Source organism: Microtus ochrogaster, chromosome 21, assembly GCF_000317375.1.
Source record: "Microtus ochrogaster isolate Prairie Vole_2 chromosome 21, MicOch1.0, whole genome shotgun sequence".
Taxonomy (NCBI): domain Eukaryota; kingdom Metazoa; phylum Chordata; class Mammalia; order Rodentia; family Cricetidae; genus Microtus; species Microtus ochrogaster.
The window spans coordinates 18,646,985-18,667,459 of record NC_022022.1 but is presented as its reverse complement, the minus strand read 5'-3'; positions in this window follow the sequence as shown (position 1 = coordinate 18,667,459).

Genomic DNA, 20,475 nt, shown 5'->3' with positions numbered 1-20,475 from the left:
TCTCTCTCTCTCTCTCTCTGTGTGTGTGTAGGTGTGTACAAGTCTGGGGATCAAACCCAAGACCTTACTTGTGCTAGGCAACTGCTCTCCTACTGAGCAATACTCTAGCCCTTGTTTTTAAAGCTATGTATGTGCATTCATGTTTGTGTGGGTGCGTGTCCAGCACAAGCATGTGGAAGTTCTCATCCTCTGGTTGCTGTGCCTTTATTTCTGTTAGCTTCATTATTTGGGAAATAGCCCCTTGGTGGCCAGAACTCACTCAGGAGACTAGGCTGGTTGGCCAGAGAGCACCAGAGATCCTCCTGTCTTCACGTCCCCAGCTCTGGAATTGCAAGTGTGCATTGCAACACCCAGCTCTTTAAAATGCAGGCCCTGGGCATTGAACTCAGGCCAGAAGTTCAGGCTTTCAAGGCTAGCACTTCACTGCCAGTAATCTCAATCCCAGGCCCTGACTTTTTGAGACAGGATCTCCCTGTGCAGCTGAAGCTGACCTTGATCTCACGACCCTCCAGTCTCTCCCAGAGTGCAGGAATTAAAGGCATGTACCACCTTACCCAGCTGAAATATGTATATTCTACTTAGTGAACTACATTGCTATTTCATGTTTACTTTCACGGTCTTACCTCGAGATTCAGATAATGCATTGTGGTTGACCATACAAAGATGCATGATAAGAGCAGCCGAATGGGTGGTTGCTGGCAACTCTTGAATAACACAGTTACCACATCTGCCCACATGTTGAGTCAATGAGTGTAGACTGAAATAACAACTCATTTAACATTGCCTGGGTCCAGTTTCATGTGGCTGAAGGAAATACAGAAAGTGTTCTGAATGTTGACAAGGACTGTGGAAATAGCAGCCAAAAGCCTTTTGATGAGACCATCCCATACACACCAAATGCACAGAGCATCAAGTCTTCCTGGGTGCAGCAGCTGAGTCTTGAGTATCCTTGGGATTTATAATTTCTTTGGGTCTTTCCCCAACAACCAGACAGTAAGGATGGGAGAAACTTGGTGTGAATAAGCAGCATCCTGAGACTGAAAAGCCCCAGAAAAAGAACTTAGAGTTATTCCCAGGGTGGGCAGGGATAGTCTTGTTGAAGCCTGGGTTCACAGAATATATATATATTACTATTTCAGGTGGGTTGGAGAGATGGCTCAGTGATTAAGAGTATTTTTGCTGCTCTATCTCCTGGAGGACTCAGGATAGATTCCCAGCTCTCACATGATGGCTCACAATGATCAGTTACTCTAGTTCCAGGAAATCTGATGCCCTCTTCTGACTTCCATGGGCACCTCATGCATGAATCCATGCTGACAAAACACACATACACATAAAATATAAATTTTAAAAGACTGTCTTTTTTTTTATTTTTGATGCTTTCTTTTTGAGACAGTGTCGGACCTTGAACTCCCCACGTAGCTGAGGTTGGCCTTGAAATCCTGTTCCTCCTGCCTCTAGGTCCCAAGTGCTAAGATTATGTACCACCACACCCAGCTCTCAAATGTTTGGTTTATAATATCCATGGATTCACCCTCATGACCTCTCCTTAAGTCATTCTTTAATGTTTTATGCCTAAGTAAAAGAAAAAAATCGAAGAGGTAATTTGAAACATTCAGGCTGCTTCATCTGAATTTTAGCTCTTCAATTTTCAAATGCAGAATTTTATTTCAAATGCTATTTTTTTTTAAGATGGAAGCAATTTCTTCTCTAAATGAGGACTAAGACTCTGGCGTCTTTATAGTTTAAAAAGATAAACTTTGCTTTGGACCTGCAGAGGAATATTTAAATGTCATAACCTGAAAATAATCTCTGAAGTTTCCCACACTCCGACAAATCCTTCACTTGCCAGATGGATGTGCACCAACATTTCCAGATTCTCTGGGGAGTGCAGTCAGGAATGCTGAATTCCAAAGAAAGAAAATGCTGCAGGAAAATACACACACTTAGGAAACAGGGCTTCGTACCACTGAGTGCTCAATGTCACAAGGAAGGCATCCCTAGCACAACAGTAGCTATACACTCATCACAATACAGAGGTCAGCTATGATTCAGTTTTCTTCAGACACATCAATAATTTTGTTTTACAAAAATATTTACAGTAGCAAAATCAGCAAACCATTTGCAGCTTGTTTAGTCAAGGGAAACCAGTTATTTCTATCCTGAGTTTACTGAAAAATGAAAGTGGTTTTTTTTTTTTGTCTCTTTCTCCACCACCCGTCTTTACTCTCATTTTGCAAAACCAGTGCCAGCCGAGGTTCATGCAAATCATTATTTAATGCTTGCTCCTGAACAGCCCATCACTGATTAAGAGCACCCAAACTTGAGATTGAGGTTATTAGTTCTGGTTGTCCCCTCACCTGAAGAAAAATGTGGCAACCCTCATCTTGCTCTTTTCAAACGTTTGTTCTCTTTTCTATCTCATTGTAACTAGATGATTTTAAATAATATTCTATACAGATTATAGAAACAAATCATAATACAAACTCCAGTGAGATTCTACAATGGAATATAAAGTGATTATGAACTTTCCAGAAACATAAATACACAAGACTAACCAAGAAAATGAGAGAAACAAAAGAGGTAATAATTGAATCACCAGTTACCAAACTGTAGCACAGACTGATGAACATATATAAGAATAAATTAAGATAAGCATATAGTTCAAAACAGTGGGACAGGATATAATAAATGGGATCACAAAATTTGACTGTTTGGAAAAAACAACTATATTTCTGTTTCTTACAAGCGAAAAAAAGAAAGGAAAAAGCATCTCATAAAATATAAAATAAAATAGCAAAAGCCCTAAAGGGAGGAGAGCGGTCATAATTTTCATAAGAGGCCTTCCAAAACAAGACAACCCAATAAATAAAGCAAGACTTCTGTTTCGGGCTAGTTCATCTGGCAGATCCTGGATGCTCATACGGTTTCTCCCTGTAAGGTAGTAGTGGTTAGTACTCGCGAGCTAGCAGGACCCAGGCGTCATTTCCCTTCTTGGGTCTTTGCACCCACCTGCATAGAATCTGGCAGACCGTGCTCCGCTCTTTGTTTTTAATTTGAACAACTAGAATTACTTTGATTCTGGTAGAATCCTGAGAGGAGAACAGACGTTAGCAATCAACACTTAATACCCAAACGACCACAAGCCCTCCTCACTTGTAAAGTGTTTTCAGATAGGTTGTTCGATGAACCCTCTTCCATTCCCCCAAATCCCAACAGCACTAGGGTGTAACTGGGGAGAGTGGTAACGCTCTGAGTTCAGGAATAGGAACATTCCTGGCTTGCTTTTCTGCTCTCTCCCTTCTTCACCAGAGAATTCAAACTTTCCTCAGGAGAAAGTCAAAAGAGCTAAACCGCAGCGACAGTCAGTGTTTCAAATGTCTTACTGGCTTTCTGTCTCTTCCTTGGGCAGCACCACGAGAGGAAAATCTGAGGATGCCCTGGGCTGGGTTCTTCGGTCAGGTCATGCTGTTTCTTTGATACAAAATGGCCCCGCATATATTTTATAAACACACACACACACACACACACACACACACACACACACACACACACACACACACACCACAGCATGAGGCTGGAAAAAGCATGGATGTGTTTGGAAGAGCTGTGTGTATCATGGCAGCGAGCTGATAAGCAAGAAAGAGCATTTTCCAGCATGCTGGGCACTGAGATCAAAGCCCTCTGCAAATATTTTGATAGGAGGCAGCTGTGTTATAACAGAGTGCGCGCTGACCTTCTCTGCCAGGACCTTTACTGGGTTCTGGTCCCACTGCTCTCACTTCTGTGACCCTAGTGGAGCTATTTATTTCTTTGAACCCTGTTTCCTCACCAGGTAGAGATAGTGATAACGCTTCTTAAACTTTTGTTATGACAACAAATAAAGAAACCTTAAAATATGGAACAAGTGTTAGGAAGTATTACTCTGTATTTCTTTAAAAAGAAAATAGTTAACTGAGTCTCCGGCTGAGCTTCAGATGCCACTGTGCACCTGGCAACGTGGATGAGAGAAAGGAAGATTCTGGAAAGGGCAAGGATGACTAAGCTGCTTACGGAAGGAATTGCCGGAACCCATGCAAGCTCCATAGGAGCCTTACAGAAATGAGTGCCCGAAATGTCCACCCAGGGGGACAGTCCTTCCCAACAGCCAGGTTAGGGTGGCCTATGGTCATCAAAGCCCCTCTCTTCAGCGTGGTCCGCATATGAATGCCATGTGTGTGTCACTGAAGCCCCAGAGGAGAAGGAAAAGGCAGGGTGTGTGATGCAGCCAGCTCATGGCAGGTAACATGCTTGGGGCTGGCTCTAATGGCTTCCTGGAATGGTAACTGTGGTTAGAGATGAGAACAGGAGGATTTGAAGTGATGAACAAGATACAACCCCACCTGGGAAAAGCAAAGCCAAAAACGCTGACATGGCACGGCCTTGGGTATTTATATTAGGTATTCTATGCCGTCTGTTTGTACAAAAGGAGGGCAGGAGGCTGCAGGCATTCATTTTTAATCCCATTTTTCAGATGCTCTGTATTCCTGTAGAATTAAGGATTATAAACACCTATGTTTTATATATGTTTTAATACTGTGCACACCAGTAAAAGGAAAAGAATAGTAGTCAGAGAAAAGAATTTAGGAAGATTTGAAATGACCCACAGATAGGCCACCTCTCCAACTCTTGTTATTTAATATATACACATGAGCTTTTTAAAAAGAAGTTGGTCTACCAGGGACCACACCCTCTAACAAACTGACTCTCTCTCCCCCAAAGACATCCCCTGTCAACAGCTCCTCAGTTAGAGGGTGGGTCTCGTGAGTCCCTTCCCTCCCACGCCAGAATGTTGACTAATGATTTTGTGCCGGTCAAGACAGCGGCTGTGCCTTCCTAAGCACAGCTATCCTGTCCTAGTCCAAAGACACCGCTTTGTGGTCCCCCAGCCTCTGACTCTCACAGTCTTTCCACAACCTCTCCTGTGGCGGGCCCTACACCTTGAAGATTGGAACGCATCTCCGTACGGCTGAGACTCTGACCAGCTCTGAGTCTCCGTGTTAACCCATCATCCACTGCATGAAGAAAGTCCTCGAACGAGGTCTAAGGGCTACGATGATCTACAGCGATACAAATATGAATTTAGAGAACAGTTTGATACTATGCCCATCTAGCAGAATAATAGTAATAGGGTTACCCCTGGGACCTGTGAGCTCCCAGACATGGGTTCTTAGCCAGGTTTACACTTCTAGGTGTGCGGTTTCTCCTATGGAGTCAGCTTTGAATCCAATCAGAAGTCTTCTTCACAAAACTATGTATGTACAGTTTAGGAGAGAGAGAGAGAGCATGGAGATCACCCACCGCTCTTAAACACTGGCTTCATTGGCTTCTAAGACCTTCTCTCGAGATGATTCAACCTTGACAGGGGGTAGTAGGACATGTTTTCAACCCCAGCACTCAGGAGGCAGAGGCAGGAAGATCTTTGTGAGTTCAAGGCCAGCCTGGTCTACTGAGTGAGTTCCAGGACAGCTTCTAAAGCTACACAGAGAAATCCTATCGCAAATACCTCCCCGCCCCCCCCCCCCCAAAAAAAGGCGATTCAATCTCAGTAGTACTTCCCAATCTCCCTCTTTGGCTGCCTTGTTTTTCAGTGTTATTGGAGGAATTAGCAGTCTACATCTGGAGAGCATACTGGACCTACGCATATGCATTTGGATCCACTGACCCTCAATGCCATGACTCTGTGGGATTATGTCCCCAGAGCCCAGCAGTAGTCTCTTGAACACTAACCTTGGTTTTCTTAGTTATACGTGCAGATGAACTTTTCCCCCTACCACCTCCCTTAGCTAAGTGCCCCCTCCCACTGGCCAAACCCCATCCCCACTCCCAGCCCGAGACTCAGACCTCTCTGCTGGCTTCTCTTTCTCTTCTGGCTCTGTTACCTAGCATTGTTTTTTGACTCTCTTATTCTTTTAATCCTCCCCCAAAACCCCTGTTAATGATTATCTTTAGATAATAGTGCTAGTATGAGAAAGATTAGCCAAAAAAATTACTAGAAGGAATATTTTAAAAACAGAGCATTTCATTTGCATTCTGAAGAGTCTTGATCTCTATTCTGAAGACCTGAGTTGAGCCCAGCCAAGCATGGTCACTAGCTAGGATACATCTGTGGATCAGACTCATGTTCTCTGGAGTCTGTTTCTACATTCTTATAATGGGGGTGAGGAGCTCTTACCTTGCAGATTTTGTCTTAATATATGGGCTTGGATTATATATGTGTGCAAAGGTGTAAAATGTAAGTCAGTCTGTGGAGAGTGAATTGCAAGAAAAGAGTCACCAGGATGTAAATAATCAGTATGAAGGAATTCTTCTCATCGCTGGACTCATAGACATGTCTTTGTCCACTTTACTTTTTCCTTGTCTTTTGGACCCCGTGCCCAGACCCCCATCAAGTCAGCCATGCATTGCAGCTGTGCATGGACCAAGAATTATATTCTTAATCTAAAAAGTTGCAAAGGAGCTGAGCTGAAATATTTCTTCTGTCCACGCCAACTGTTGCTGGGCACGCCATTGGTACTCCTAGAACTGCCTTCATGTCCTCACCAGCTTCATCTTCACCAGCCTTCTCTGCTGATGGGGGCTGGGGTCCAGCTGAATCACAGGTGTATCACAGGTGTTCATTTGGGATTCCAGCACATTCCTGGGCAAGAGAGGGAAACTTGTGAAATAGTCCAGGCTAGGGTTTCCTGATAGCTCTGAATCAGACAAGAAGCCTCTTAAATTTTATTTCTTTAAATTTTATTTTTTTTTATTTCTGTGGCCTGCCTTGTGGCATAGAAATACATACCTTGAGAGAACAAACAAGAACGAACAAACAAACAACTCCCCCGAACCTCTACCTTTCTTATAGTTTGGGGTTCACGAGAAGCCAAGCTAGTTTTCAAAGGTAGGAAATATTTTAAGTTTCTCGGTTGATATTTTAACAGCTCGTGTCTAATGGTTAACACACAAACCTCCCTAACCAGAACATTTGTGGAGGATGACTTCTTAACCGGATCTAAAATCAACCTTTTTCCCAAAAGCCTGTTAAAAATTACATGCTTGGAATTTTGTTCTAGGCTGACTCAGCTGTTGGATTCTCTTTTCATTTTTCTGGGAGGGGGAGGGTGGGTAGAAGAGGATAAATGACCATATTACATTTAGTTTGGCCCATTCCATCTGGTGCCAGGTTTGGTTCTTTGCTGAAGGTAGGATGACCAAATGACCCAGTTGACCTGAAGTACAAGACTGTTTATGACTTGGCAAAATGGGCTGAACTGACTACTACCCTAAAAAGAAAATGCTCATCCAACTCTTACAGGTCGTGAAGAATCGTAGGCCCACCAGCATGAAAGACTTTGCCCCAATAAGACATAATAATGTAAATAATGACTGCAGGGACCGGTAGCCCAATGCCCCAAATCTCGGGCTCCCCAGACCCACTGTCTTCCCCTGTGGTAGTGAAAACAGGAAATCGAGTTTGATCATGGTTTGTGGGCATTTATTAGACTGTTTGATCTAATTCACATGTAAATAAATGGAAAGCAGCAAGTTTCCTAAGCAGCAATCTTGAGGGTGCATTTGTTGTTACTATGTATGGATGCTCACTCTCTACCCTGTCTCAAAGCAACATGCTCACAACAGCTAAAAGATGAAGAAACGCTGCGTCCTTAGCAAGGAGATGGACAAACAGATGCGGTACATAGCAAGGAAGGAGAGTCTGATAGTTATTATCTCATTAGATGAAGCCTGAGGACATAGACTAAGGAAGAGAAAAACCTTGGGGTTGGGGAAGTGACTCAGTGAGTAAAGTAGCCGCCCCTTAAGCCTGAGGACCTGGGTTCAGTCCCCAGAACCCACAGAAAAGCAGAGTGCAACAGTGTGTTTCTGTAGCCCTAGCACTAGAGAGGGAGAGTCAGGCAGATTGCTGAAGACCATGGGCCTGCCATGGCTCTAACCAATGGGGAAGCTAGCTCCAGGTTCAGTGAGAGATACTGTCTCCAAACACAAAGTGACCAAGAAAGATCTCCGGCTTCCACACTTGAACCCGTGCATACACATGCACACACACACACACACACACACACACACACACACACACACAATATAATAAAATCTTTTAAAAACTGGTTAAGATAGTCAGTGTTAAATTATGTGTATACATCACAAGTTTTAAATGGAAAGATAAAACACTAGATATAAATAATTCTCCCATCGCCTGGACCAGGGCTTCTTTTAAAGAGGCCACAAGTGCCGTGTGGCTGTTTATCAGCTTTGAGACGTTTTGTCAAATCAAATCACATTCTGTACATGAAGAATTTAGTTTGCTTTGATATTTGGTGACCTTCCGCTCACTCGAGCACAGACGTCCCAGATGCACCACTCCCCAGGACCTATTAAGAGTTCACAGCCTGGCACAGAGAACTGCTTTGCTCGATACGTGATGTTTTCCCAATACAGCAATAAAGAGCAGCAAGGACGAACGTTTACTTCGATATTTGTGCAGAAGTAGGTTCTCCTTGAAGCTGAGGGAGCTCAAGTTTCTAACTCCCTTGCTTTAACAGGTTTCAAGACCCTGGAAGGGGTTTCAGTTGAGCACTTTTTTTTTTTTTTTTGACCACAGGCTCTTTTTTAAAAAATGTATTGCAAACCAGGCAAGCAATGGAGGCACATGCCTTTAATCCCAGCACCTAGGAGGCAGAAGCAGGTGAATCTCTGAGTTTGAAGCCAGCCTGGTTTACAGATCTGGTATAGGAGGGTCATCTGTCTATGTGTTACTTTCATTGGTTAATAAAGAAACTGCTTTGGCTTTTTGAAAGGGCAGGATTTAGATAGGCGGAGTAGACAGAACAGAATTCTGGGAAGAAGGCAATGAGGCAGACGCCATGATTCCCCTTCCCTGAGACGGGCGCTGGCTAGACTCATGCTGGTGAGCCACGACCTCATGGTGGCATACAGATTATGGGTTAGTCAAGATGTGAGAGTTAGCCCATAAGAGAATAGAACTAATGGGCCAGGCAGTGTTTAAATGAATACAGTTTCCGTGTAATTATTTCAGGTGTAAACTAGCCGAGGAGCTGGGATCCCGGCTGGAATGCAGCCTGCTGCTCCTTTTGCCACACAGATCAAGTTCTGGGACAGCCAGAGCTACACAGAGAAACTCTGTCTCAAAAAAAAAAAGTATTGTGTTTGTTTGTGTGTATGTGTGTGTGTGTGTGTGTATGATGGCACAGGTGTGGAAATCTCGTGGGTCCTGGAGATCAAACTCAGACTGTCAGTTTTGCTAAATGTATTTTATCATAGTTTTTTCCAAAAGTTGAATTTACCTTCTTTTTATTACAGAAGACTTCCAAGGCCTCACAGATCTCTGCTTTCCACGTCCCTGCTGATCACTTTCATGGGCACCTTGTAGACACGAGACAACCGTTTACCTCTGCCTCTCAGACAAGAAAGCGGGTGTATTCGTTGACCAAAAGCAACCTGACAAGAAGCAACCTAAGTGAGAAAGGGATCCATTGCCACTTCCGGTTGGAGGAGGTACGTTCCATTCCGTCATGGCAGCAGGAGCGGCAGGCAGCTAGTCACGTGCAATCTGTGGTCAGGATGCAGAGACAGACGAAAGCTGGTCCTCGGCTTTCTTTCCTTTGACTCCATTCAGGATCCCAGTTCGTAGAATGGTACCACTTTTAAGATGGGTCTTCCCAGCTCAATGGTCAAACCTAGAAATGCCCTCACAAACATGCCCAGGGCTCTCCCTGAGGTGATTCTGGATCTTGTCGAGTTGACAGCCATTATTAATCATCACACTAGGTGCCTGGTCACAGCTCCCCGGTGAGGGAGGCATAGGTAAGGATTTTCTTACCTTGGAGGCCAGCTCTCCACTGAACAGAAGTGCTGGCCTAACCTAACTCCACTGCACGCCAGTTAGGTGCGGACTTGATCAATTCCCTCATCGCACCAGAAGCAACTGCAGTTTGCTTCTGCAAATGATGCAATGATGCAGGCTTTGAAAATGGTTATTGTTTCAGATGATTGGGGGAAACACGTATGTTACAGGATGGTCCTGGCCCAGGCCCTACTTAATATTTTTGTTGGTAGCTAGAAGCCAGTTTTGAAAGAAGAGGGAATAAATACGGTAGAGCTGAAGAGGGGAGAGAAAGGATCTGCAACGTCACTCCACCCTAAGGGACGGTCTCGCCCCTCCCTCCAGCTCTGTCTCTTGGGAAGTCCCACTTTGCTTTTATCTTTTACTTGTATCTGAGCTGACCCTTAGGCCTTCTCCTGCACTGGGGTCCCCGTGTCTATTCTGAATGCTCTAAGTCAAAGGGCAGAAAAAAATCTTTCCTGTAAACATCCTCTGGGTCGCTCCCGGAAAAGGTGAGCAGCAGTCACTGCATCCTGTCTTTATTCTGAGGCTTGGGGCTCGGGGATGAGGGTACAGGGGTGCAGGGGCGGGGAAGTAGTATTTCTGGGCCAGTGGGAAGAAGGAACTGGAAGTGTCACGGGATTAAAAACATCCTCCGGTGGAGACTGTACTTACTCTTCAGATTCAGAGACTCGGGCTTAGAACGCTCTACATCCATTTACCTCACAGCCATTAATGCACCGGGGTGGGGGGTGTGAGTGGGGGGTAGGAGTGGAGGGTGCGGGGGTATGCTGGGTCCGCCCCTTCAGGAAATGCGGACGGTGGACTCCCCATCTCCACAAAGTGGTGTAGCTTCAACCCAAAGGCACAGGGCACCTCCATCCTGCTGCAGCTTCTTGTCTCCTCCCCCCAGAGTTTTAGGTTTTGATTTCCCCTATTTCTGGTTGCAAAACAATTATCACCCAGCTGGCCAAACCTCAGGGTCACCTCTGTGACCTCGTTCTCCGCCCATCCCATGAATCATCAAATACCTCAGCTTTTCCTTCCCATTAGTGTCCCAAATCACTAGCTGGTTTCCATTTTCTTTGTTGATGCTTTGTTCTAGGCTCTACGTGTTTGAGGTCTGAGAAGTTGCAACTGCTTCCTGGCTGAGCTCCTGGTCTTTAGGAGGGGTCTCTTCTCAAGGCGGGTTTGCCATTTAACTGACACTCCATACTGGAAAAGCTAGCACATTTAAAACTGATTAACCTACAATGAACAACATGTCACTAACACCACAAGTTCTTAGTTTACATACAGATGAATCTTTGGAGGGTAGAGTGGCATGGGGGTAGTTCTCAAAGTACATTATATTTGCATGAAAACTGCCTTATGCAACACGGTGCAATGCAATTAAGAGTATTTCGAAAGACTAATTGTTGAAAAGTATGGCTCTGTAATGCCACTTTCTGCTTTAAAAACTTCCAGTTGGGCTGGGCGGTGGTGGCACCTTTGATCCCAGCATTTGGGAGGCAGAGGCAAGCAGATCTCTGAGTTCACAGCCAACCTGGTCTACAAATTGAGTTCCAGGACAGCCAGGGCTATAACACAGAGAAACCCTGTCTCAAAAAACCAAAACACAAACCAAATCAAAACAACAACAACAAACAAACAAAAAAACCGAAAAACAAAAACCTGTTCCAGCTGGTCATTAAAGTACTGCCTGTTTCCCAGTTAATGCTCACCACTTGGAGCTCTAATGCTCTCCTTGATCTGCCCAAGTAATATTTACCAACCTAATTTCCCAATAATAATTCTTCTAGGGCAGCCGTTCTCAACCTGTGCGGGTCATGACCTCTTGGGCATTGCCTATTTTCATGGCGACTCATAACAGTGACGAAATTACAGTTATGAAGTTGCAAAGAAAACAACTTTTTCCTTTTTAAAATTTTTTTATTGATGTTATTGAGCTATATATTTTTCTCTGCTCCCCTCCCTTCCTCTCCCCCCCTCCCATGGTCCCCATGCTCCCAATTTACTCAGGAATCTTGTCTTTTTCTACTTCCCATGTAGATTAGATCCATGTATGTCTCTCTTAGGGTCCTCATTGTTGTCTAGGTTTTCTGAGATTGTAAATTCGAGGCTGGTTTTCTTTGCTTTATGTCTAAAAGCCACTTACAAATGCGTACATATGATATTTGTCTTTCTGGGTCTGGGTTACCTCACTCAATATGATGTTTTCTAGCTCCATCCATTTGCCTACAAATTGCAAGATGTTATTTTTTTCTGCTGTGTAGTACTCTATTGTGGAAATGTACCACATTTTCCTTATCCATTCTTTGGTCGAGGGGCATTTAGATTGTTTCCAGGTCAAAGAAAACAACTTTATGGTTGGGTCACCACAACATGAGGAGCTGTATTAAAGGGGCACAGCATCAGGAAGGCTGAGAACACCGCTCTAGCAGTCCCACAGATGGTTCTAGCTGCTGACTCCTGAGCAGCCATCCCAACACCCACATTTACATCTCTCCCCCACCATCTCCACATAGACTGAATCTGTGTAACAAAAACAAGCCACGACCTAATATGGATGTGCATCTGCTCCCGTTGCCCTTGTAAATCATACCCGGTTTATGCCACCTGCTCAGCCTGTCTCCCGGCTATGATTCTGCTTGCCCTACAGCAGCAGTGTCTTGGAGGGGACAGGTATCAAGTACTTACAGAAATCGTTATACAGCCTAGTGTAGGGTTGTCAATTCTGTGCTTTGATAAATGTGAACTTTTTTAAAAAAATTCCACTCTCAAGATTATGCTATTAAGAAAAATAAATTTATCTCTTATCGTGAAAAGGATCATCTCAGAATAGTGGCCACTTCTTTAGCTGTAGCACAGTTAGCTTTGGAAGACTGACTGTATTCCTGTGATAGAGCGGCCGTCGGGGTAATGAAAACCGCTCAGACAGAGGGTGCTTTGGGGTGTTGGCTCCGCAGCCCTCTCTGCCTTCTCCCACCTGCTTGCGGCTTAAACACAGGCGCCTGGGGGCACATTGTCAAGTCTTTATTCGACTTCATGTGCAGGAATGTCATTTCCTCAGCTACCAGCCATGCTTTATAAGGAGCCAGTAAAAGGACTGCACCTTTAACTCTCTGGCGAGGCCAGGCACACAGAAAACGTTCCAGAAACATTTGCTGAATGAATGAATCAGTCCAGGGCCAGCTTTCTAAGCCTGTGGTAACCCGTAAATCCTGTCTTAATGGGTTGCGAGCACTCATCCCCGGGCGATTTCTTTCAACAGACTCCTTCAAAAAGAGGTAGCCGGTACAAATTGCTTTGCTTTTGAGTGAAACCAGAAAAAAATACTAATACTAATAATAAAAATCCCATATGAAAAGTAAACAGTTTCTTCCTTGAGGCAGTAGCAAGCCTCAGCAAAGAGGACCGAGAGACAAACACAGCTTTTGTAGCTTGTCATGTAGCTGATCCCGGTTATTTAGGGCTTTGTTGGTCTTCATGTGCACAGTATGTGCCTCTGGCTCAAATCTTGCTTGATGGTGTGCTTGGCTTTCGTTCTGTGGCTCCCACCCATGCGCCTAAAGCCTCTAGAGTATCCATTTTGTTTACTTCCCTCCACCTGGGTGATTAACAAGAAGAAGGAAGAACAAAAGGTGGGGCCCACCTGGCATCTGACTTCTTGGCCAAATCTCCCTCTTAGCTTGGGAGTTGTTATAGCGCAGTTGAAAAGTGGCTTTTGGGTTTGAGACACTGTTTTTACTCAGCATCTGGAGTCAGCTCCCAAAAATATAAATTAGTTGACACCACGTGGTTCTGTAAAACAACCATGAACTTCCAGCGCCATCTCAACAGCTATTGATTGAAAACCTACTGAGTGCTGGACCCTGTTGCTCATGTTGGGGATGTATTAGTGAAAGAAAAATCTCCTTCTTCCCGAAGTTCATGCACTACCAGAATGACTAATAGAAATATAATAAAGGGCAAATTATTACTATGATAAAAGGTGACAGATATGATGGAAGCCAAGCAGACGGAGGGGAGGCTATGAGTCAGATGGAGTAGAGAGGGTAAGCTTCCCTAAAGCTAAGACTTGGAGGGGGTGGAGAGTGTGCCCATGTGGCTATGTGGGAAAAAAGGAAATGCCTTGCTGTAGCGTAAGCTCACCCTCATTCTTCGTCTGTCAGCTTTCTCTGCATGGCCTCCCTCACCATCCCCTGCTCCCCTAGCCTCGCTTTCCCACCTTGGAGCGCCACACACATGGTCAGCAGCACGGTAGTCTCCTCTCCTGGATTTGATCAACAGCATTCATCTATCTCTTGAGTGACCTCTTTGGGTGGGCTCTCTTTGTGCCCTACTACAACTTAGAAGCCCTCCCACAATTATTTCTATCTTTTCAGATACTCAGTAAACACTGTTTGAATGAATGAACACACCTAACAGCTCGGGTAGGATGATCCTTTTGGGGGTAGGAATCCTGAATTGTGGTTTGGATGGGAAATGTCCTCCATGGGCTCACAGGTTTGAACACTTGATCTTCAGCTGCGGGGAAAGCCTTGAAGATGAGTGGGAAGAAGCTGCTCAGTGGAGCTGGCCTTGAGGTTTCTTAGCCTGGCCCCTCTTCTGTCCTCTTTCCTTCACTTCACAACTGTAGGTGCCATGTGACCAGCCACCTCGTGCTCCTGCCTCCATGCCTTCCTCCACCTTTAAGCCCAAGCGTACTCTTCCTACCTTTTCATACCTTCTTGTCCAGCAAGCAAGTCCAGACAGCCCGGAAAGCAAAGGGGTGGATAGAAGGCCCTAGTAATAGTTTGTTCAAGTGCACTAATCCTGAAAGACAAGATGAAGACGTAGTAATAAAGCTTTGAATTGTGCTGTGGAGAACAAATTTTTCTCCCTGCTTCGGCTTTCCCCCAGAGTAAAACCTTTCTTGTGGGTGGAACAAGCTTGGCTTCAACCCTTAGCCTAGACGGGCCCCTGCCCAGCCAGTGAAGGGGCAGATGGGGCCGTCTCAACTTCATGGAAACCCTGGTTTCCTCTGCAGAAAAATCCTATCCAACATTAAGAATACTGCACATCTCCAGTCTGAGAGAGCATGTCTTTCAACTCATTCTGTGCCTCAAATAAGTTTGAAATAAACTTATCCCAAAGCATATTTTTAATTGTGGCATCACTCTATAACAAATTCCCAGTTACCTGGATATTTAAAACATCCTTCCAAATTCTCCCACAGCTATTCATGCCTTTGGGTTTTTCTCTTGTTGGAATTCAAGGCTTACTCATTTGTAACTGGGTACCTTGACATTTGAGAAACTATGGTAGCAAGAAAGCTAGCCTCACCTGCCCCTCACACTTCCGTCCTGAAGATCATCTTTCATTATAATGAAATAATTGTTTAAGGGGAAGCTTTGCCTCTGCTCCCTGTCCTCCCTCTCCAAACCCTACCCCTCAGAAAGCCTACCAAGGGACAGTTCCTACCTGAGATGCTCAAACCATGCCTACAGGTCATTTAGGATGTGATTTCTAAACCTGTCACATGGTTTCTCTTTCCTCTTTCCCCAGACCACCCTGGAGTTGCTTTTCTCAGATTAAACCTGGTCTTATTAATTCAGCCTGATCTGGTGATACAGAAACTTTCAAAAATATTTGATTAATGATAAATGATGATAATAATAATCTTTCGCTCCAGACACGTCTGTGTTGTACCCTCTGAAAAGGAAGACCTTTATATTTGAAGACATGAAGACTCAGTAGAACCTGAAGAGATCGGCCTTGCTACGTGCTTCCTAACTAATCGCCATTAGATCGTCCCTCCATGATCCAGGCAGAATTCAACAAGACTGCCCACTTCTTCGTGGGTAACATAAAAATACATAGGTTTCCTTATTTCTTCAAATTCTTATTTCCAAATGGTCTCTTTCCAGCAAAATTGTTTTTGTTTTGTTTGGTTGGGTTTTTCTTTTTAAGTCTCTCTCTCTCTCTCTCTCCTCTTCCCACCCCATGTGTGTATTTGTACATGTTCATGTGGGGAGGTATACATGTGTACACACATGTATAAAGGCTAGAGGTTGGTGTGAGATATATTCTGCAATTGCTCTCCACCTCGTATTTTCAGGCAGGGTCTCTCTTTGAAACTGGAGCTCACTAATGGGTTAGAGCGCTTGGCCAATAAACCCCAGGGATGTTCCCGCCTCTGCTTGTCTAGCACTGGGATTACAACCACAGGCTTCAGTGCCTGACTTTTTATGTGGTGCTGGAGTTCTGATCTCAGACCCAACTGAGTCATCTCCCCAGCCACTTCTCATGTGGTTTTTTTGAGAGAGGGTCTCACAACATAGCCTAGGACTTACTATGTAGACATGCTGTTTTCACACCTGTAGTGAACATCTTGCCTCTTGAGTGCCAGGATCATGCTACGTCTGGTTTATATAAAACTTACAGTAAATATATATATATATATATATATATATATATGATTTCTCTTACTGGTCTCTCTTTTATCATAGGTGTCCAAGACATCGACCCAGTGATAGTCTCTATCAGCAAGTGTGGTGCAGCTTATTGCTATTTGCTTAGAAAATGCCAGAAGAATGATTTCAATAATGTGAAGATTCCACTTAATCCCCGTCTGGTTTCAAAATACACCCTAGGTGATCTATTAAAACCAACGACATAATTGAATCAAAAGAAATTAATCAGAGCAAGGAAAAATAAGAGCAAGGCAGAAATTCCAACCACAAAAACACAGTGGTTACTGAAGAGACCACAGACTTGGCATGGTGAGAGGAAGGAAACAGATCAGTTATGGGACCCACAGTCTTTTGTAAGACACATCCAGAGGCCAGGAGCTTAGAGAGTAGGGAAAAAAAATTTCCCATGCAGCCTCAGAAGGAACTTTGGTGTTACTGGAACTCTCTGGACATCCATTTTTCTGCCGTTAGGTGATACCCGGAAAACTGGGGTCCTCTCTTGAGGTTCTTAGCTCATTAATAAAAATAATTTAAGAATGGACTAAAACGGAAAACCCCCGGGACGGGCATGCCGTAAGTCTCAGCAGCTGCCTACAGGAGAAGAGTGGAGGAAAGGGGGGAGATAAGCTGGCGTGGAGGCTAGCGACCTAGCAGCAGGCAGGCAGCAACATGGCAGGGAGGGAGGCTTTAGGGAAAGAGTTCCAGAAAAAAAAGCACACTTAGGGTCTGGCCTGTCTCCAGAGAGACTCAGGAGAGAGAAAAGAGGAAAGTTGCACCCTTAGGCAGACAGACTCAGTGAACCTCACGGCAGCTCACACGGACTGGCCTACGGGGTGGGGATTCTGGGAAGGAAAAGCACACCTCACTAAAGGGATAATTATTCCGCCTATATCCTTAGCATAGCTCTTAGCAAGCCTACCTTCCTAGAGGTGGGCCTGTTTTTCTGAGGGGTGGTCCCTTGGCAGGGTGATTGTTCTACCAACCTGAAATGTGTGGGGGGGTGGGGTGGGGGAGGGGATTTCACCCTCTTGACCAGAAGGAACTAGTTTTCTCTCAATGTGCATTTACTGTTCCTGTGTCACTAGTGTCAATGAGTGTGTGCGTGCATGCGTGCTTGTACACACCATGGCACGCTTCTGGAAGTCAGAGGATAGCTTACAGGAACTGGTTCTCTCCTACCACGTGAGTTCCAGGGATCAAACTCAGGTCACCTGGTTTGTGGCAGCAAGCACCTTTACCCACTGAGCAATCTCACTGGCCCCAGTCATTCAATTGTTTTAGGCATTTTAAATCTAATCCTGGATCAACTCAGACAACTAAAAGATAGCGTACTTGAGTTGCATCATTTTGTCACTTAGAAGAACTTAGTTGTGAAGGGTCTTAGTTTGACAATCAGTGCTAACTCGAGGCCCCTTGATTTACACACAGCAAACAGCTAGTGGAAACTCATTGACTTTAAATGTAGTTCTGCACATGTGTGTGTGCGTGCGCACACACACACACACACACACACACACACACACACACAAAGTAAGTAAATGTCTGGTTAAAACCAAAAAACGGGCTGGAGAGATGGCTCAGAGGTTAAGAGCATTGCCTGCCCTTCCAAAGGTCCTGAGTTCAATTCCCAGCAACCACATGGTGGTTCACAACCATCTGTAATGAGGTCTGGTGCCCTCTCCTGGCCTACAGGCATACACACAGACAGAATATTGTGTACATAATAAATAAATAAATATTAAAAAAAAAACCAAAAATCACAGAACTACATTTCTCTCTAAATGTCACATTGCCCATCAGCTCATATAAGAGTGAGCATCACTAATGTCAGGGATGAGGTTTTTTTGGCAGCCACGTGTCGAAACTCTGTAGTACCGCCTAGACACAGGGCTGCACATAAGAGCTTGGTATTCACTTGTAAAAACCAAGGATCCAAACAAGCCAAACACCTGCCTGGACCCATCCTTGGAAAGATACAGACTAAGGTGTACCCGTGGGCAAGGGCTAGATTCTCTCCAGCAAACAGTCCTCTTCGCTCTCACGGGGCAACCAGGGCCTGTTGAGTGGCGTGGGATGTCAGAAACAGCCCTCCCACCAACGTAGCTATGCTCCCCCAGGCAAATATAAATTCAATTTCTCTTACTCTTCTGTTTTTGCCTTTATATGCCTCCCCAGCCTGTAAAGCAGATAGCTGAGAATTGATTGTTGAAACCAAAATCAAGGCCTTGAGGATGTGACTGGGTGGTATTTAACATGCCCAAGACTCTGAGTTCTAGTCTCTACCATCAAAGTGAACAACAAAAACCTGAGGTCAACCTGCAGAGAAGCCATATTGGATTTATGACTGGGCAGTAGGCTGTTGACTCAATATCTAACTGGGTCCCTCTCAGTTCAGACAGTGTCACCAGGAAGGTGATTTGACATGCATGCATGCACGTAAAATATATTCATGCGTTTGGAGGCCAGAGGTCAACCTTGGGTGTCATTTCTCACCCACCTTGCTCACTGAGACAGAATCTCTCATCAGTCTGGAGCTTTCTCCTTAGGCTAGGCTGCTGGCCAGCAAACCCAGCCATCTCTTAAACCCAGCCATCTCTTCGTCCTTAGCACTGGGATTGCAAGTATGTTTCCACCACACCCCACTATTTTCCATGGCTTTTGGAGATTGGATTCGGGTCCTCATGCCTATGTACTCTAACTGGGCTATCTCCCGGGTGTTAGCTTCATCCAGCTGGCAGCAGGAGCTGGATGATGGAACAGCCCAGGCAGGCCTATGACTTTGGAGTTTAGAAACTGTGCAGTTAGTGAGCTGTTAAAGTGAGCTGCACTTGAGGTATGCGTTCTTCAGGGAGAGAAAATAGCTTCAGCGCCGCTTGAAGATTTTAATACCTGACTGTGCGCGTCAGTTTCGACCCAGCAATCTTCTTGTTCTAGGTGTTGCTAAACCATTACTCATGCGGCACCGATGGGAAAAAAACAGCGATGATTTTTCTTCCCCTACAGGGTTTTATGTGTGTGGATGTTTGGGATGAATGCACCCAACAATTCCCCATCTCTTGTGCAAATATTTTTGTAGACGTGAGTCCAAATGCCACAGAATCACTGCCGTGGCCCAGGTTATGTGAATCCTTTTCTCAGGCAGGTTTCTATGAAATGCGATTATTCGTGAACTCTGAGACTCTCTGCAGAAACATTAAGATTAGTCTCAAGAAGAAATCCTTTGGTGATGACCTATTTTTAAAAAAAGGAAAAAGAAAGAACCAATGGAAGGAAGAGAAAGAAGTCACCTTGGAGCTAATTTGAAGGGGGAAAATAATTTTTTGGTTTTGTTTTTGTGTTGCCATGCCAGACAGTGCACAAAGGGGAACCACAGTGACTCGGTCAGTGACATTCCTCCAGTGAGTGGCTGGTGGGAGAAGATAAGGCTCTGCTGAGCTGTGCCAGAGACCAGTTTCAGTTCTGTCAGGTGTAATCAGAGCCTGGGTCTTAAAACAAAAGCCGCAGCTCCACTCTGCTCCACTCCGATGAGAAGACCTTCTAGGCCCATGCTGCGCACCAAAAGGGAAAAGCAGCAACAATTACACCAGGGGTGGGGGTGGGGAACGGGACACGGACACACAACCCAGGACACCAAATATCAACAGTGGGTTTGTGCCAAAGCCACCCCTCTCTTTACACTCTGGGTTCATCGTCTGACGTCCCATGTTTAATATAAAACCCTTCCCACTGGTCTGATAAATGGAAGCCACTGTTTGCTTGTTTGCTTTTTAAGGCTGAGGTTGCAGAGATGAAGTTTCTCATCTCAATGCAAGGCAAAGGCGGTTGCTGAGTCTGTACATCATGGTGGGAGTCTCAGGTCAGCCCCAGGCTTTAGGACAGCTGGTCAGAGAGCACCCATCTTTTCTGTTTGCTCAAAATGTCACTTGGAAAATTGCTCTTGTGGATGGCACAGAGTAAATCAGAATTTTCATTTGGAATATATATATATATGTGTGTGTGTGTATATGTATATATATATATGTATATGTGTGTGTGTATCATATATAAATATATATAAGATAAAGCTGAGCCAAAAGGCTGTTTGGGAGGATGTGATGAGGCATGGTGTGCTTGCAGCCTCTACCTTTCTGGTGG